The sequence below is a fragment of the Stegostoma tigrinum genome, chromosome 17 (genome assembly GCF_030684315.1).
Source record: "Stegostoma tigrinum isolate sSteTig4 chromosome 17, sSteTig4.hap1, whole genome shotgun sequence".
Taxonomy (NCBI): Eukaryota; Metazoa; Chordata; class Chondrichthyes; order Orectolobiformes; family Stegostomatidae; genus Stegostoma; species Stegostoma tigrinum.
The window spans coordinates 19,326,392-19,341,355 of NC_081370.1; the positions used below are offsets into that span (position 1 = coordinate 19,326,392).

A 14,964-nucleotide genomic window follows, 5' to 3' on the forward strand; every position below is an offset into this window, starting at 1 on the left:
CCTTTGTGAGTACAGATATCATATTTGTCATTCTCCGATCATTTGACAGCTTCACATATCTAGAGAAGACTTAAAGATTGTCGAAAGCGTTTACTATCTCCACTTTTATTTCTTTTAGAAAACAAGATGCAAGCTGTGTTGAGCAGATAATTTGTGCACTTCAACATTTGAAAGTTATTTGGATAGGTACATTAATAGGAAAGGTTTAGAGGGATATGGGCCAAATGCAGGCAAGTGGGACTAATTTAGTTTGGGAAATTTGGTTGACATGGACGAGTTGGACTGAAGAAACTTGAAAGAACCGTGGATGTTGTAAATCAGGAACAAAAACAAGTTGCTGGAAAAGCTCAGCAGTTCTGGCAGCACCTGTGAAGAAAATATCAGAGTTAACGTTTCAGGTCCGGTAACCCTTCCTCAAAATAGAAGGGTCATTGGACCTGAAACGTTAACTCTGATATTTTCTTTAAAGATGCTACGAGACCTGCTGAGCTTTTCCAGCAACTTATGTTTTTGTTTCTGAGTTGGACTGAAGGGTCTGTTTCTGTTATGTATGACACCCTGACTTTAAGTATGGCTACCTTTGCAGCTTGATTCACCATTTTCACTTCTCCTTTACTTCAACTTGCCCTCTTCAACAAATTTGTAAACAGACATACTGTCTAAGTATTATAGCCAAGCCTTGCACCTCTAAACAAATGTCACACTCTTTGATCACTAAAATGCTGCACTTCACCTCTTACTAACTGCTTACTATTTACATGCTAGTTGAAGATTTTTTGATATTTACTGCAATTTGCTTTTCAGAATCCCTGTTTGTTAAACTAATTTTTCTTTTTGCATCCCCCCTCAACTGATTGAATTTGACCTGGTTCTAGTTTGAAGTATTGAAGTGACATGTATTATACGCTTTGTTCCATCATAGGCTGTACTTCTTAAAAAAAAATCATGGTATGTGGGCCAGTATTTATTGCCCACCCCTAATTGCCCAGCGGGTAGTTAAGAGTTAACTGCATTGCCCTGGGTGTAGAGTCACACGCAGGCTAGACCAGGTAAGGATGACAGTTTCCCTCCATAAAGGACGTTAGTGAACCAGATGGGTTTTTCTGACAATTGACAATAGTTTCATGGTCATCATTGAACTCTTAATTGCAGATTTTTATCGAATTCAGTTTCCACCACAAGCCATGGTAGGGTTTGATCTGATGTCCCTGGAACATTACCTGGATCTTGGTATTAACAGCCCAACAGTAATATCATTAGCTCATCATCTCCCCTCAATCCCATTGTTATCCACTGTCCTCACTTTGGTTCCTTCTTTTTGGAATATGCCTACATTTATCTATGTTGAATAGAAAATTCTGGAAATAGGAAACCAAAATGTATATTTCCATTGCTTCTATTTTTATTTTTGAAGTATTACTGTAGTATTTAATTTGAAGTTCAAGATTGCTGTAGTTGAATATGCGATCGTACCATACGTGTAACAGAGTGGTGAATTCTGCAACAAAACAGCATCATGCATTTCCATGAATTTTTTGGAACAGTGCAATTTTGTTTAAGAGGATGAGGAAGACAAACTCATTGGATAAAAAGTGTTACTGGTGAAAGATGCACTACAATCTATTTTAAGAGAATTAAATAAATAAAGGAATTCAGCAAAATGGAAAAGGAAAGTTAGCTCATCTCTGAAATGGGGCAAAAGTGCTTAACATAAGAGGCACTGTAGATAATGTGTTGTAAATATTTTGTTTATTTCATAAAGTAAATGCAGGTCTTTGTTTAGGATTTCTCATGAACCCTATTAAGATGGGAATCTCATGCAGTTTTAATTTGTGTGTATTTTTAGCAAAGCCTTTCAATAAGTATTCAGAGTAATAAATTAATGCAAATGAAAGCGCTTGTTCCAGCCATTTTTTCATTGAAGAAATGCTTGACCTGTGCTTTGCTCAACAGATAAATTACTATGCACATATCTTCCTATGATTTTATTATTCTATTTTAACAGCCTTACATATGAGTATGATTCTGGAGTGTGACCTAGCTAGTTGATTGAATAGCAAGTCAATTAACAAGGTGACTTAAATTTCTGCATGGAATAAAAATAAATGCGAGCATGTTAAAATACTGTGCCTACATAAAATTTGAATGACAAAAAAAATTAGGACAATCATAGTTTCTTAGTTGATTTCAAGAGTGTAATATAACCTTGGACCTTGTCTCTCATATTTTGAATGGATTAAAGTTATGTTTTTAAAAGAATTATTGCTTCCTCAATTTATTTATATTTTTTCATAATTTATGATCTTTTCCACAGCTACTAGTTCAGGCTGTGAGAGAGGCTTTCATCTGTGACTTACTTATTGACCATACCTAGAAGCCAAAACTTGTATGAAAAAAAGTTGTAAGGTTGTAAAAGTAAAGCCTGGAAATAGATCAATTGATTGCTTGTTTTTGACCTTTGCAGGAAGGGCTTTTTCTGTGTTGTAGACGTTCACAACTGTGAATATTTAATTTAAAAGCTTGATTAATAATTGTGCCATTGGGACATAGCACGAAATCGCACTAATATAGAAGACTGAAGTTTTTCCAATATTTTCACTTTTTATTCCAGATTTCATGTTTGTAACCTAGAAAATTACAACTTCCATTTTTTTATGTAGTTCCTGCCAGACTATCCAGATGATACGAGATCTCAGTAGGGTTAACAGAAAGAAAATGTGTGAGGATTCTTGTTCCTGATAATTTATAATCAGCTGTGTAAGGTTTTATTTTAATGATTAAGTAATCTCACATCACGTGGGCATGCAAGGGCTCAATATCAAATGTTCTGATAGGGCTCAGTGGAACTGTAGATACTTTCTGATCAACCTGTTCAGATGTATTATAAGGAGGTGGGACTTGAACCAACGCCATCTGAATCACTGCCACTGCACCACCGGAACACCCTCACCGTCTTTTGTACTATAATAGTCCTTTATTCAAACTAGAATGGCAATCTCCAGTTCTCAAGGTGTTAAACAATAATATAGGTTGATTTTAAACAATATACATGCCACTTTTGGAAAAGTGCACTCATGAAGGTAACACGATGAGGAGGCCATTTTATTGTCTGCTTTTCAATTAGCTAGTAGCTATTCTGCCTGCAGAGAGAATTTCTTGGAAACCACTAGCTGCAAGTCATCTTAACAGCCGTGCTAGTTAACAATAATACCTTGAAAATGGGAGATCCTGAAAGATAGAAGGACTCCCTTCAACTGGTTTCAACTTTGAGAAATTTGACTATCAGAAATTGTGCTAGTTATTGAGAGCCCTTTGCTTTACAGGATCTACACTTCAATTAAAGTATTAAGTTCACCTCCAAAACTAAAGGCCTGCCACGAAGGAAGCTGAGACAATTGTCAGGTATTTTACGTTTTCTGCATATAAGCTTTGTGTGAGAGAATATTTGTTGGAGAAGTGAGTGAAACATTGCTTTATTTGCGGGTTAAGTGGGCGAGAATAAATAACCGTTGTTTCAAGAAAGTGGGCAGTCACTTTGAGGGTAAGAAAACATCTGCCTGTTGTATACAGAAAACCGATCAAGTGCATTAAAACAATCAAACAGTCCATCAAACTTGCATCATTCATTGTTCAGTAGGTAGTACTCTTGCCAGTGCCTTGTGGATTCAAGTCTTACAGATCAAACCTGAGCATAAAAACCAAATCTGATTCTTCAATCTAGCATGGAGGGATGATAGTTTTGTTGCACTATTCTTAAGAGAAGAGGATTTATCCCTGGAGCCCTGGTTAATATTTAATATCAGATCAACATTTTCAGGTCATGGTCTCATTGCTCTTAGTGAAAACTCATAAAGGGTTAACTACGATATAGCAGTGATTGCGCTTCAAAATGTACTGCATAAACAGCTAAACACTTTTTGTGGCATCAAGATTGTGAAATGTCTTAGAATGCAAGTGTTAGTTTCTTTGGATGTTAGTTGGAAGTCAAAGGCAGAAAGTATAAAATTATCCATTTTGGGCTCAGGATAAACAGGTCTGTGTATTTTGGGTATGGTTATAAGCTACAGTCAGTGGCCATAGAGTATGAATCATGAAAAAAGCCAGTTGACATGTATAAGATGCAATTGTAGAGACAAATTAAATTGTTAACCTTTATCTCAAGCAACTTGAATAGAAAGAGGAAGGAGCGATCCTTCAGTTACATGGAACCTGGTCAGACACTGATCATGTACCTGTTTAGCGCTGTCTTCGGTTTTGAGCATCACATTTCAAGAAGGATATTTTAACCTTGGAGGAATGCACCATTCAAAAGATTAAGTAATGAGGACAGGTTATATAAATGTGGTCTGAACATGCCATAGAATCCTTAGAGTGTGGAAACAGGCTATTCAACACAATAAGTCCACACTGATTCTCCAAAGAACATCCCACCCAGATTCACCCCTTACCCAATCCTTGTGTTTCCCATGGGTAATCCTCCTAACCTATGAATGGGCAATTTAGCATGGTCAATCCACCTAACCCGCACATCTTTGGACTGTGGGAGGAAATCAGCACACCCGGGGGAAACCCATGCATGTACAGGGAGAATGTGTAAACTCCCCACAGCGTTCTGAGGCTAGAAGTGAACCCGCGTTCCTGGAGCTGTAAGGCAGCAGTGCTAACCACTAAGCCCTCAGAGATTGATGTGTTTAGAAGCAGATTTTCAATGGAAAATACTTGTTTCTCTGACTTTGCATATATTGAATAATAGAATGATAAAGCAAAGAAGACAGTCTTGACAATCATGCTTTCAGCCAGCTCTTTGAATGAACTGTCCAATTGGTTCCTCCACCCTCATCTTTTGCATGGTCCTGTAAAATTTTTCGCTTCAGTATTTATCAAATTCCGATTTAAAAGCTCTTACGATATCTGCAGGCAACACACTTAAGGTCAAAACCTATTGCATGGTTTTTGTTGTCCATATTTCTAGATCCTTTGGCAATTAACTTAAATATAGTTCCTTGAGTTGCTGACCTCTCTCCCACTTGGAAAAGGTTTTGCTTTATTTATTCCATCAATCATTTCAGGTTTTGAAAATCTTCCTTAAATCTGTCCTTCATCTTCTCTGCACTGCAGATAACAAAATCGGTTTTCAAGGTTTCTCCAATTAACTAAAAACTTTCATCACTGGTACATTCCGGTAAATATTTTCTGCATGCCATCAGACATACTTCCTAAAGTATGTTGTCTGAAGTTAAACAGAATACTCTAGGACTTTTATCTTTGTCTCTATCTCTTTCTGTTTGTTTATCCATAGATACTGCCAGAGCTAGTGAATGTTTCAACGTTTTCTATCTGTGTATTTGCATAACTTACTTGCTTTTGTACTTTATACATTAGCTAAATAACTTATCCTGCCACTTCAAAGGATTGGGTACATGGATACCTGGATATCTCTCTGTTCATGTACCCAATTGGAAGTTGCCTCGTTTAGTTTATACTGCTACTTCTAATGCTACCAAAGTAAATCGCTTCTGTACGTTTTCATCTTCCCATTTGTTCTCCTGGCATCTGATATTATCATTTTCAATGTTTATTGTATTTGGATTTCACATAATCTTCGATTTCAAAATGTTCTGCTGTACAAACATATCCAGTTCAATACATATAAAAAAAAGTTACTTCTCTCCAGTTTGAAAAACACTTATTCACCATTATTCTGTTTTCTGTCCCTTTGTCAATTTCTTATTCTCTTAATAACTTTCTATTTAATTCCAGTTGCTGCAATGTCGCTAACGAATTTATCATGAGACACTTTATCTGATGTTTTTTGAAAGGCAGCATACTATATTGACCATCAGTTGCATCACTCATCAGTCACCTGAGATATTTCATCAAAGAATTCAATCAAGTTTCTTAAATATTGATTAAAGACATGACCAAAGAACTATTTCTCAAGTATGAGATCACTTTCGCACATCTACGCTGACTTTAGCTTTATTAGCCTGAATTTAATTTTGTTCTAGATTAGCGTCTGTTAAAAAATTCCCTGCCATTCATATGAGATTGCCTGTTTAATAGTTTGCTAGGTTTATCTGTCTGTTTTTTTTTAAATGGGGGTAACATCTACAGACTTCAGCTTCTTTGATACCACTCTCAAATCCAAGGATGATTGTAATTATAACCTGACTTCTCTTTGCAAACTAGAGTACTTCCTATCCAGGTTAGATTACTTTTCCACCCTGAGTGCTCCTAATCTTTTAAGTACCTTCTTTACCTATTTTGAGATATTCATTTCCTGTATAGCCTTTTCCTTTACAGTAACATCAGAAAAATCCTCTTCTTTGAAAAGGCCAGTGCATTCTGAATGGGGAGATGTGTTGGGGTAATTTTGCCATTTTTCCTAGATAATAAAATGTGAGGCTGGATGAAGACAGCAGGCCAAGCAGCATCTCAGGAGCACAAAAGCTGACGTTTCGGGCCTAGACCCTTCATCAGAGAGGGGGATGGGGAGAGGGAACTGGAATAAATAGGGAGAGAGGGGGAGGCGGACCGAAGATGGAGAGTAAAGAAGATAGGTGGAGAGAGTATAGGTGGGGAGGTAGGGAGGAGATAGGTCAGTCCAGGGAAGACGGACAGGTCGAGGAGGTGGAATGAGGTTAGTAGGTAGATGGGGGTGCGGCTTGGGGTGGGAGGAAGGGATAGGTGAGAGGAAGAACCGGTTAGGGAGGCAGAGACAGGTTGGACTGGTTTTGGGATGCAGTGGGTGGGGGGGAAGAGCTGGGCTGGTTGTGTGGTGCAGTAGGGGGAGGGGACGAACTGGGCTGGTTGAGGGATGCAGTAGGGGAAGGGTAGATTTTGAAACTGGTGAAGTCCACATTGATACCATATGGCTGCAGGGTTCCCAGGCGGAATATGAGTTGCTGTTCCTGCAACCTTCGGGTGGCATCATTGTGGCAGTGCAGGAGGCCCATGATGGACATGTCATCTAGAGAATGGGAGGGGGAGTGGAAATGGTTAGCGACTGGGAGGTGCAGTTGTTTGTTGCGAACTGAGCGGAGGTGTTCTGCAAAGCTGTCCCCAAGCCTCCGCTTGGTTTCCCCAATGTAGAGGAAGCCGCACCAGGTACAGTGGATGCAGTATACCACATTGGCAGATGTGCAGGTGAACCTCTGCTTGATGTGGAATGTCATCTTGGGGCCTGGGATGGGGGTGAGGGAGGAGGTGCGGGGGCAAGTGTAGCATTTCCTGCGGTTGCAGGGGAAGGTGCCGGGTGTGGTGGGGTTGGAGGGCAGTGTGGAGCGAACAAGGGAGTCACGGAGAGAGTGGTCTCTCCGGAAAGCAGACAGGGGTGGGGATGGAAAAATGTCTTGGGTGGTGGGGTCGGATTGTAAATGGCGGAAGTGTCGGAGGATGATGCGTTGTATCCGGAGGTTGGTAGGGTGGTGTGTGAGAATGAGGGGGATCCTCTTAGGGCGGTTGTGGCGCGGGCGGGGTGTGAGGGATGTGTTGCGGGAAATACGGGAGACGCGGTCAAGGGCGTTCTCGATCACTGTGGGGGGAAAGTTGCGGTCCTGGAAGAACTTGGACATCTGGGATGTGCGGGAGTGGAATGTCTTATCGTGGGAGCAGATGCGGCAGAGGTGGAGGAATTGGGAATAGGGGATGGAATTTTTGCAGGAGGGTGGGTGGGAGGAGGTGTATTCTAGGTAGCTGTGGGAGTCGGTGGGCTTGAAATGGACATCAGTTACAAGCTACTATCAGATGACTGAAATATAATATATGAAAGTAAGAAGAACGAGCTAAAAAATGGAAATGAGCAGCATTCTGGAAAGTTTAATATTTAGTTTGGAAGTCAACTTTTGCTTTAATAGTTCACTGATCTGGATAATATTAGATTTTCAGCATTTATGCATCTATTTCTGGGACCATAAATTTATATCAGCAAAAATGGAACACTGCAGACACTGGAAGCCCCAGCAGATCAGGTATAGAGAATCGAAAAGTTAGTGTTTTTGGTTTGGACCCTTTGTGCCCTCAGCAGGCTCAAACTTAAAATATTAGTTTGGCTGTGCTGCACACTAATGCTTGATATACAAAGTGCGTCCTGCATTCCCTCTTTGTTGTTTCAGAATTTGTGTCTCTTTTTGAGTTGCAAGTACGTGGAAATTGTGTTATATATGGGTTACACCCAGACTCAGATTTGCTCCGAGCTGCTGTAATTCTAGTGAAGAATTAACTCTAAAAACGATTGACCCAGCAGTTCTGCTATATTTCTCCAAGCTTATCCAAACAACTTTCATCTTGGCCTCTGTCATTGATCAAAAAACAAATACAACCTAGTAGGGCAGATACAGTGCGATGAAATTTAAAATCAACAGTAGGGGCTGGGATGGAATGAGGGAGCCAATAACTGAGGTGAACATGACTGAAAGTAGAAAGCATAGAAAGAAACTATTTTTGGCTTTCTATTCATTAAAAATGACTGAGGTAGAACTTCCCTTCTGTTGTTTTAGGGTTATAATTTTTGGACTATTTTCCTGAAATTGTGTTCATTTGTTCTGAAGAAAAATATTTTAGCAAAAAATAGCAAAGTAAAGAAAAACAACATGAATACGGCATGCATATTGTAAACAGTCAAAAGGATATGCTGTTGACGTGATCTGTCGGTCTTTGGGACGTATGGCCTACATACATTGTTTGGTTAGCACTGCAGCCTCACAGCACCAGGGACCCAGGTTCGATTCCAGCCTCGGACGACTGTCTGTGTGGAGTTTGCACATTCTGCCTGTGTCTCTGTGGGTTTCCTCCGGGTGCTCCGGTTTCCTCTCTCAGTCCAAAGATGTGCAGGCTAAGTGGATCGGCCATGCTAAATTGCCCGTAGTGTTCAGGGATGTGTAGGCTATGGGTTGGATGGCCCTGGGTGGGATGCTTCAAGGGGCGGTGTGGACTTGTTGGGCCGAAGGGCCTGTTTCCACACTGTAGGGAGTCTAATCTAGTCTAATCTAAAAGGCATACAGTGTTTTAGCTTTTATTAATAGAGAGATTGAGTTCCGGAACCAAGAGGTTATGTTGCAGCTGTACAAAACTCTGGTGCTGCCGCACTTGGAGTATTGTATACAGTTCTGGTCACCACATTATAAGAAGGATGTGGAAGCTTTGGAAAGGGTGCAGAGGAGATTTACTAGGATGTTGCCTGGTCTGGAGGGAAGGTCTTACGAGGAAAGGCTGAGGGACTTGAGGCTGTTTTCGTTAGAGAGAAGAAGGTTGAGAGATGCCTTAATTGAGACATATAAAATAATCAGAGGGTTAGATAGGGTGGATAGGGAGAGCCTTTTTCCTAGGATGGTGACGGCGAGCACGAGGGGGCATAGCTTTAAATTGAGGGGTGAAAGATATAGGACAGATGTCAGAGGCAGTTTCTTTACTCAGAGTAGTCAGGGAATGGAACGCTTTGCCTGCAACGGTAGTAGATTTGCCAACTTTAAGTACGTTTACGTCGTCATTGGACAAGCATATGGACGTACATGGAATAGTGTAGGTTAGATGGGCTTGAGATTGGTATAACAGGTCGGCACAACATCGAGGGCCGAAGGGCCTGTACTGTGCTGTAATGTTCTATGTATGTTCTATATGTGGCACTTCAGGAGCATTGAAATTGGTATATCACGTGGCTATTTGTGTTATAAGCAGAATGCCTTTTTGGCTTGTTAACAGTGTTTTGTGAATGGTGGACACCGCTTTGGTTGTCACTGCCTTGCAGCAACACAAAACATTTCAAAACAAAAGTTCACGTGGTGTTCAAACTTCTGAGATACCTTGCCCTTCTTTATTGAGATATGTTTGAGTTTATCTCATGAATGTACTTGCTTCAGTTTATCTTTGTTGCTAATAGTTAATGTAGGATTACTAAGTGAGCTTTCTCTTTTTGCGATGAACAAAAGCTTTTTTTCAGGTAAATGCTTTTGCAGAAATTGGGCTCTCTTTTATTTTAAATAATGCATCAACTTAACCTGTGTTATTAAACTAGAGGAGGAGGTCTAACAGATATTCTAGGAAGTTGGAGCATGCTTAGAGGTCAAATGAAAGATTCAACTTCCTGGTACTCTCTTCTGAGCACTGAAACATTTAGAGAAATTATAAACTGTCATTGAGGAAGAATTGTAGTGAAGCAGATGTGGACTATTTTACAATGTATTAAACTTAAAAAATTTTATGGATTATAGCAATGATACGCAAATTTTTTTGTTGTAAAAAGACTGTCATTTTCAGCTTTACTAAAATAAATATTCTTAGCTCCTTAACATTTTATGACCTGTGGATAACGGCATCCTGATGTAATATGAAACAGTACACTAGGCTGTTTTCGTATATGGAAGTGATGTTTAGCATACTGGACATGACTTCAGTACCTCAAACCAGGGAGAGGAAATATGTCAATCAGATATCCTTGTTCATAACCTAACTACTGACTTGTGGAAAATAAGCAGGTATAGACACGATGGTCGTCAGTGAAGTAACTTATCCCTTCTTGTCTAGACTCTCACACAAGGATTATACATTGTGAATAAAGTATGAAAATGGGTCTAAAGCCAGTTTGACTCTTGACATGAAGTTACTGTATCCAAGAGGAAAGAATTTAAAAACTGGAAATTCTTGCACATGAACCTTCCAACGATGCCAACACTTACTGTCTATTAATAAAAACAGAAACCACTGGAATTTCTTACTTCTGGTAGCACCTGTGGGGAGAGACATGGTTAACATTTCAGAGTGGGTGACGGGTGACGAGGCTGGAACAAAAGGGGCAAAAGGCAAAAGAGAGCAATAACAGGACCAGTAAAGAAACAAATACATCATCGACACTGAGTAGATGCATGCCATTTGGCTCTTCAAGCATATCCGTCCGTTCCAATCTATCCCTCAATCATCTTTGACCCGCTTGCTTGACAAGAACCTAAGAATCTGTCTGTCAACCTCTGCATTAAAAATATTCATTTACCTCAACTTCACCACCTTCTGAGGCAGTAATTTCAAAAGTTTCACAATCTTCAGAAAAAAAAACACCTGGGGGGCAGCACAGTGGCTCAGTGGTTAACACTGCTGTCTCACGGCATCAGGGACCCGGGTTTGATTCCACTCTCGGGCGACTGTCTGTGTGGAGTTTGCACGTTCTTCCCGTGTCTGCATGGCTTTCCTCTGGGTGCTCATTTCAATCCTACTCATCACTGGCCGATGTGGTCTGTAATTTCACAGCTTGTGTTTGACCAGCAGACGCTTTCTAGTGTGGAACTGGAGAAACACAGCAGGCCAAGCAGTATCAGAGGGCCTGAAGAAGGGTCCCCCACCTGAAACGTCAACTTTCCTGCTCCTCTGATACTGCCTGGCCTGCTGCGTTCTTCCAGCTCCACACTGTGTTATCTCAGACTTCAGCATTGGCAGTTTTTTTACTATCTCTGAGGCACTTTCTTGTGCCTTCTTCAGACTAGACTGAATTCCTTGATGGTTTGCATTGTTGCACTTCATTTCTTTTCTTATCTCATTAGAGACCTTGGCTCTGCTTTCTTTATACAAACTGCTGATACTGGCTATCATTTCACTGCTGTATGCTCAATACACACACGCACACTCTCTGGTCTACAGGTGTGTTCTTGAACCTTTCAGGCTATTCTTACATCACATCTTTCTGAATCACTTGACGAGGTGCATTTTGATGCTTGTTTTGTGCAAGACACTTTTCTTTCAGATTCGGTGTTTCTGCTGTGTTGCTGACTTTGAGAGCAGCCCAAGCTGTTGACTCCCATTAAATCGGGAAGAGTTCCCACTTTGTATTTGCATCCTTTATTTTCTTCATGGGTGTGCAGCTGATGACTGGATGGTAACAGTGTGCATCTATTTCTCTCCCTTGTATGTCAGATATAAACAATTTCTCTGCAAACAGAAACTTTTTTTGCAGCACTTATGAGCAGATAGTAAAAATTTGAGGGCGATGCCTTTGAAGTAGCTTGTGTTCAAAGTACTGATCACTCTGTTTCCTCCAAACAGGGGATGATTAAAATGCTCTCAAGTAGAACAAATAGCTAAGCACTCGTTCTATAAGGATCGCATAAGGTTGCTCCAACTCTTAACCTCATTGGCATCAAACTGCAAGGTGTCCTTTGTCTTGACCTTGTGTGCAAGTTCACATTTTGATGACAAATCAGCCAGGAACCTTGATAAATAGTTCATGAATCTAACAAATCATTGCGTTACTTTCAGATTTGTTGGTTTCTGCATCTCTGTTGCACCTTTCATCTTGTCAGGCTTTTGGTTGAAGCCCTGTTTCATGATCAATACACTTGACTTCAGGCATCTTACTCCAGGAAGGTCACTGAATTTTTTCTGCTGTCTATGTTGATACTCTTATGGAGCACTGGACACACTAAATAACATATGTAACCTGTATGGCATCTAAATTGTTGCTAGAAAAATGCTGATTTAGTTGACTTTCACTTGACAGGAACTGGCCTGCTCTTTGAGGCTACTTCACGACTGTATTTTGCCTTTATCACAGCAAGGTTTAGCAAAATCTCTTTATTAATTTGTATATGGTAGTGAAATCTCTTCAAAGCTTTATTTGGATCTTTCAGATCTATGCACAGTCTCAGTTTTCTGAGGCTTGTCTGATTGCTACTATGCTGCTGGTTGAAGAAATTGTCACTTTCTTGATTACTTCCTTTTCTAGCTCTTCAGACTGGACTTGAAGGCAGCTGGCCTTATTAGCTGACTTTCTTATAGTCCTGAAAATCCCCCTGGCTCCCCTCACCCCATATTCCACATCCTGTTTTAGCACTCTGATACCATGTTTCAAGTGTTATATGTTTAATGACTAACACTGACTGCACACAAAGACACTCGTAGCAGAGATGGGATCACATGACTACAGCAGGGAACCTGTATACCAAGGATTCAGTTGCATTTTCCAAACTCTCAATAAAATAATTAGTAAAAGAAGTTAATTATTACATTTATTTTCAAACTTAAGTTTCACTTTAAATTGTGAAATATTAGTATTTCTGCCACACTCTGTACCTGCTCTCTCTTTGCCTTCTCTTTCTGTTTCACAAGAGCCAGCAGTTAGTATGTTTACAACCTCTCCCTGACAAATGACAACACATTTAAAGCTATTAGAATTTTCAGATCGAACATTCGAAAATGACAAGGATAATGGCAAGATAGTTGGGAATATGGTGAGAATGCAAAAATGTGATTCTTGAAATTAGATTTTCTATTTAAAGTTTTAATAGCTGAGAATCTCATTAGTAAGCGGTGAGGGCTTCATTTGTACATGTCATTATTGCGTTATTCTTTAATTTTGTATTATTCATATGTAGGCTGTTTTTTTTACCCTCAGTGGTGGAGAGATACTAGATGGTATCGATTCCTGATTTTGAAATCTGAGTGTCTGCCTGATGGCCGCAGCTTGCCAACTTCATCTTCAGGCAAGTACCTTGGCCAACATTCACCAACATCTCCGCTACATTCCACGGGCAGATACTGCCTGTACTCTCTGTCCAGGCAGGTGAAACACCATATCATTATGGCACTCATTATCTTGGACTAATTATAATACAGCTTAGTACTTCACTCCTGCATTTTGGAGCTCACCAATTGACATTGCAAAGCTGCTGCCAGGTCATTTTGCATGCACAGAGGTGCACCTACATCATCAGAACTTTCTGCATCTTGGGGCTGTCAACTTGTTTTCTTAGCACTCACTGGCTTTGTACCTACTTGGATGTCTTCTTGCACATTGCTGGATTCACAACTTAATGACTGTCTATTCCTGTCTTGACTTGCCTTGCCTTTTGGTGCAGACATAATGCTAAGCCTGTAATTAACAATTATGGGAATGGACATGTTGGACGACAGCATTGATCTGCATCATTTGTCACATTGACCATATATGCTTCGACCAGTGGCCATGTTTGAAAGTTTAAGGGGAGCAGTTCTTATTCCAGTTCGGGGGCATATTGTCAGTCAAGGACATGCTGCCACATTCAGTCAAGGACATAGTTGGATCTGAGTCCAGGGCTTAGACATGGTCAGTCCATTACTTGGGGTATTCAGGGTCGCAGGATTTATCTTATTACATCTGGGGAGTGAACTACAGTTAATCCAGGAGGTCTTGCCCAAATAAGCCTGGGTGTTAGTCGTAAGTTGGTAAGGGAGCTGCAGAGAGATCAGTTAGTGCTGTGGTCCATCATTAGTTGAGGCTGTTGTTCCAAGTGGACAAGCATGTGTGCCATGGTTAGTCTATGCTCTGAAAGTCAAGATATTTATCAGGGATCACTGTCAAGGTGAGGAAGTCGACTGTCATTTTTGAGGATTGGAGATTACGTGGTGGGTTAGTGGAGTTTAGAAGGGAAACTCAACATAAAGGTTAGGCTTGCTGTAGTTTAGAAGAATAAGAGATGACTTGAAAGAAGCATATAAGATCCTAAGGGGCCTTAACATGGTCGATGTGGAAAGGATGTTTAATCTTGTGGGAGAATCTAGAACTAAAGATAAGGGCTCACCCATTTAAGGCAGAGATGACGAGAAATTTTTCTTATCCTGAGTGTGTTCACCTTCGGAGCATACTCCCCTAAAAGGTGGCAGAGTCCTTGAATATTTTAAAGGCAGAGGTTAATGGATTCTTAATAAGGACTGAAAGGTTATCAAGGATAGGCAGGAATGTGAATCAGTCAAATCAGCCATCAGCTTAGTGAATGGCGGAACAGACTTGGGAGTTGAGTGTCCTACCCCTCCTAATTCATATTGTTGTATGTGTATCTGTTGAAAAATACAAAACTGAGATTGATAGGCTCTTTTGCTGGTCAGGGTGTTAAGTGTTACACACTGAGGTAGATTGATGAAGTTCAGATACAAATTGGTATTGATCTAATGGAATGTAAAAATAGGCTCGAGAGTGAATGGCCAGCTCCTGTTACTATGTTTCAC

At 40.3% G+C, this 14,964-nt stretch overlaps 1 protein-coding gene across 6 annotated transcripts in view; it reads left to right on the plus strand.

The window, feature by feature from the left end:
* The window catches only part of dagla (diacylglycerol lipase, alpha), a 319,027-nt gene that overhangs the window by 116,386 nt on the left and 187,677 nt on the right, over positions 1–14,964 (plus strand). The window lies entirely within an intron of this gene.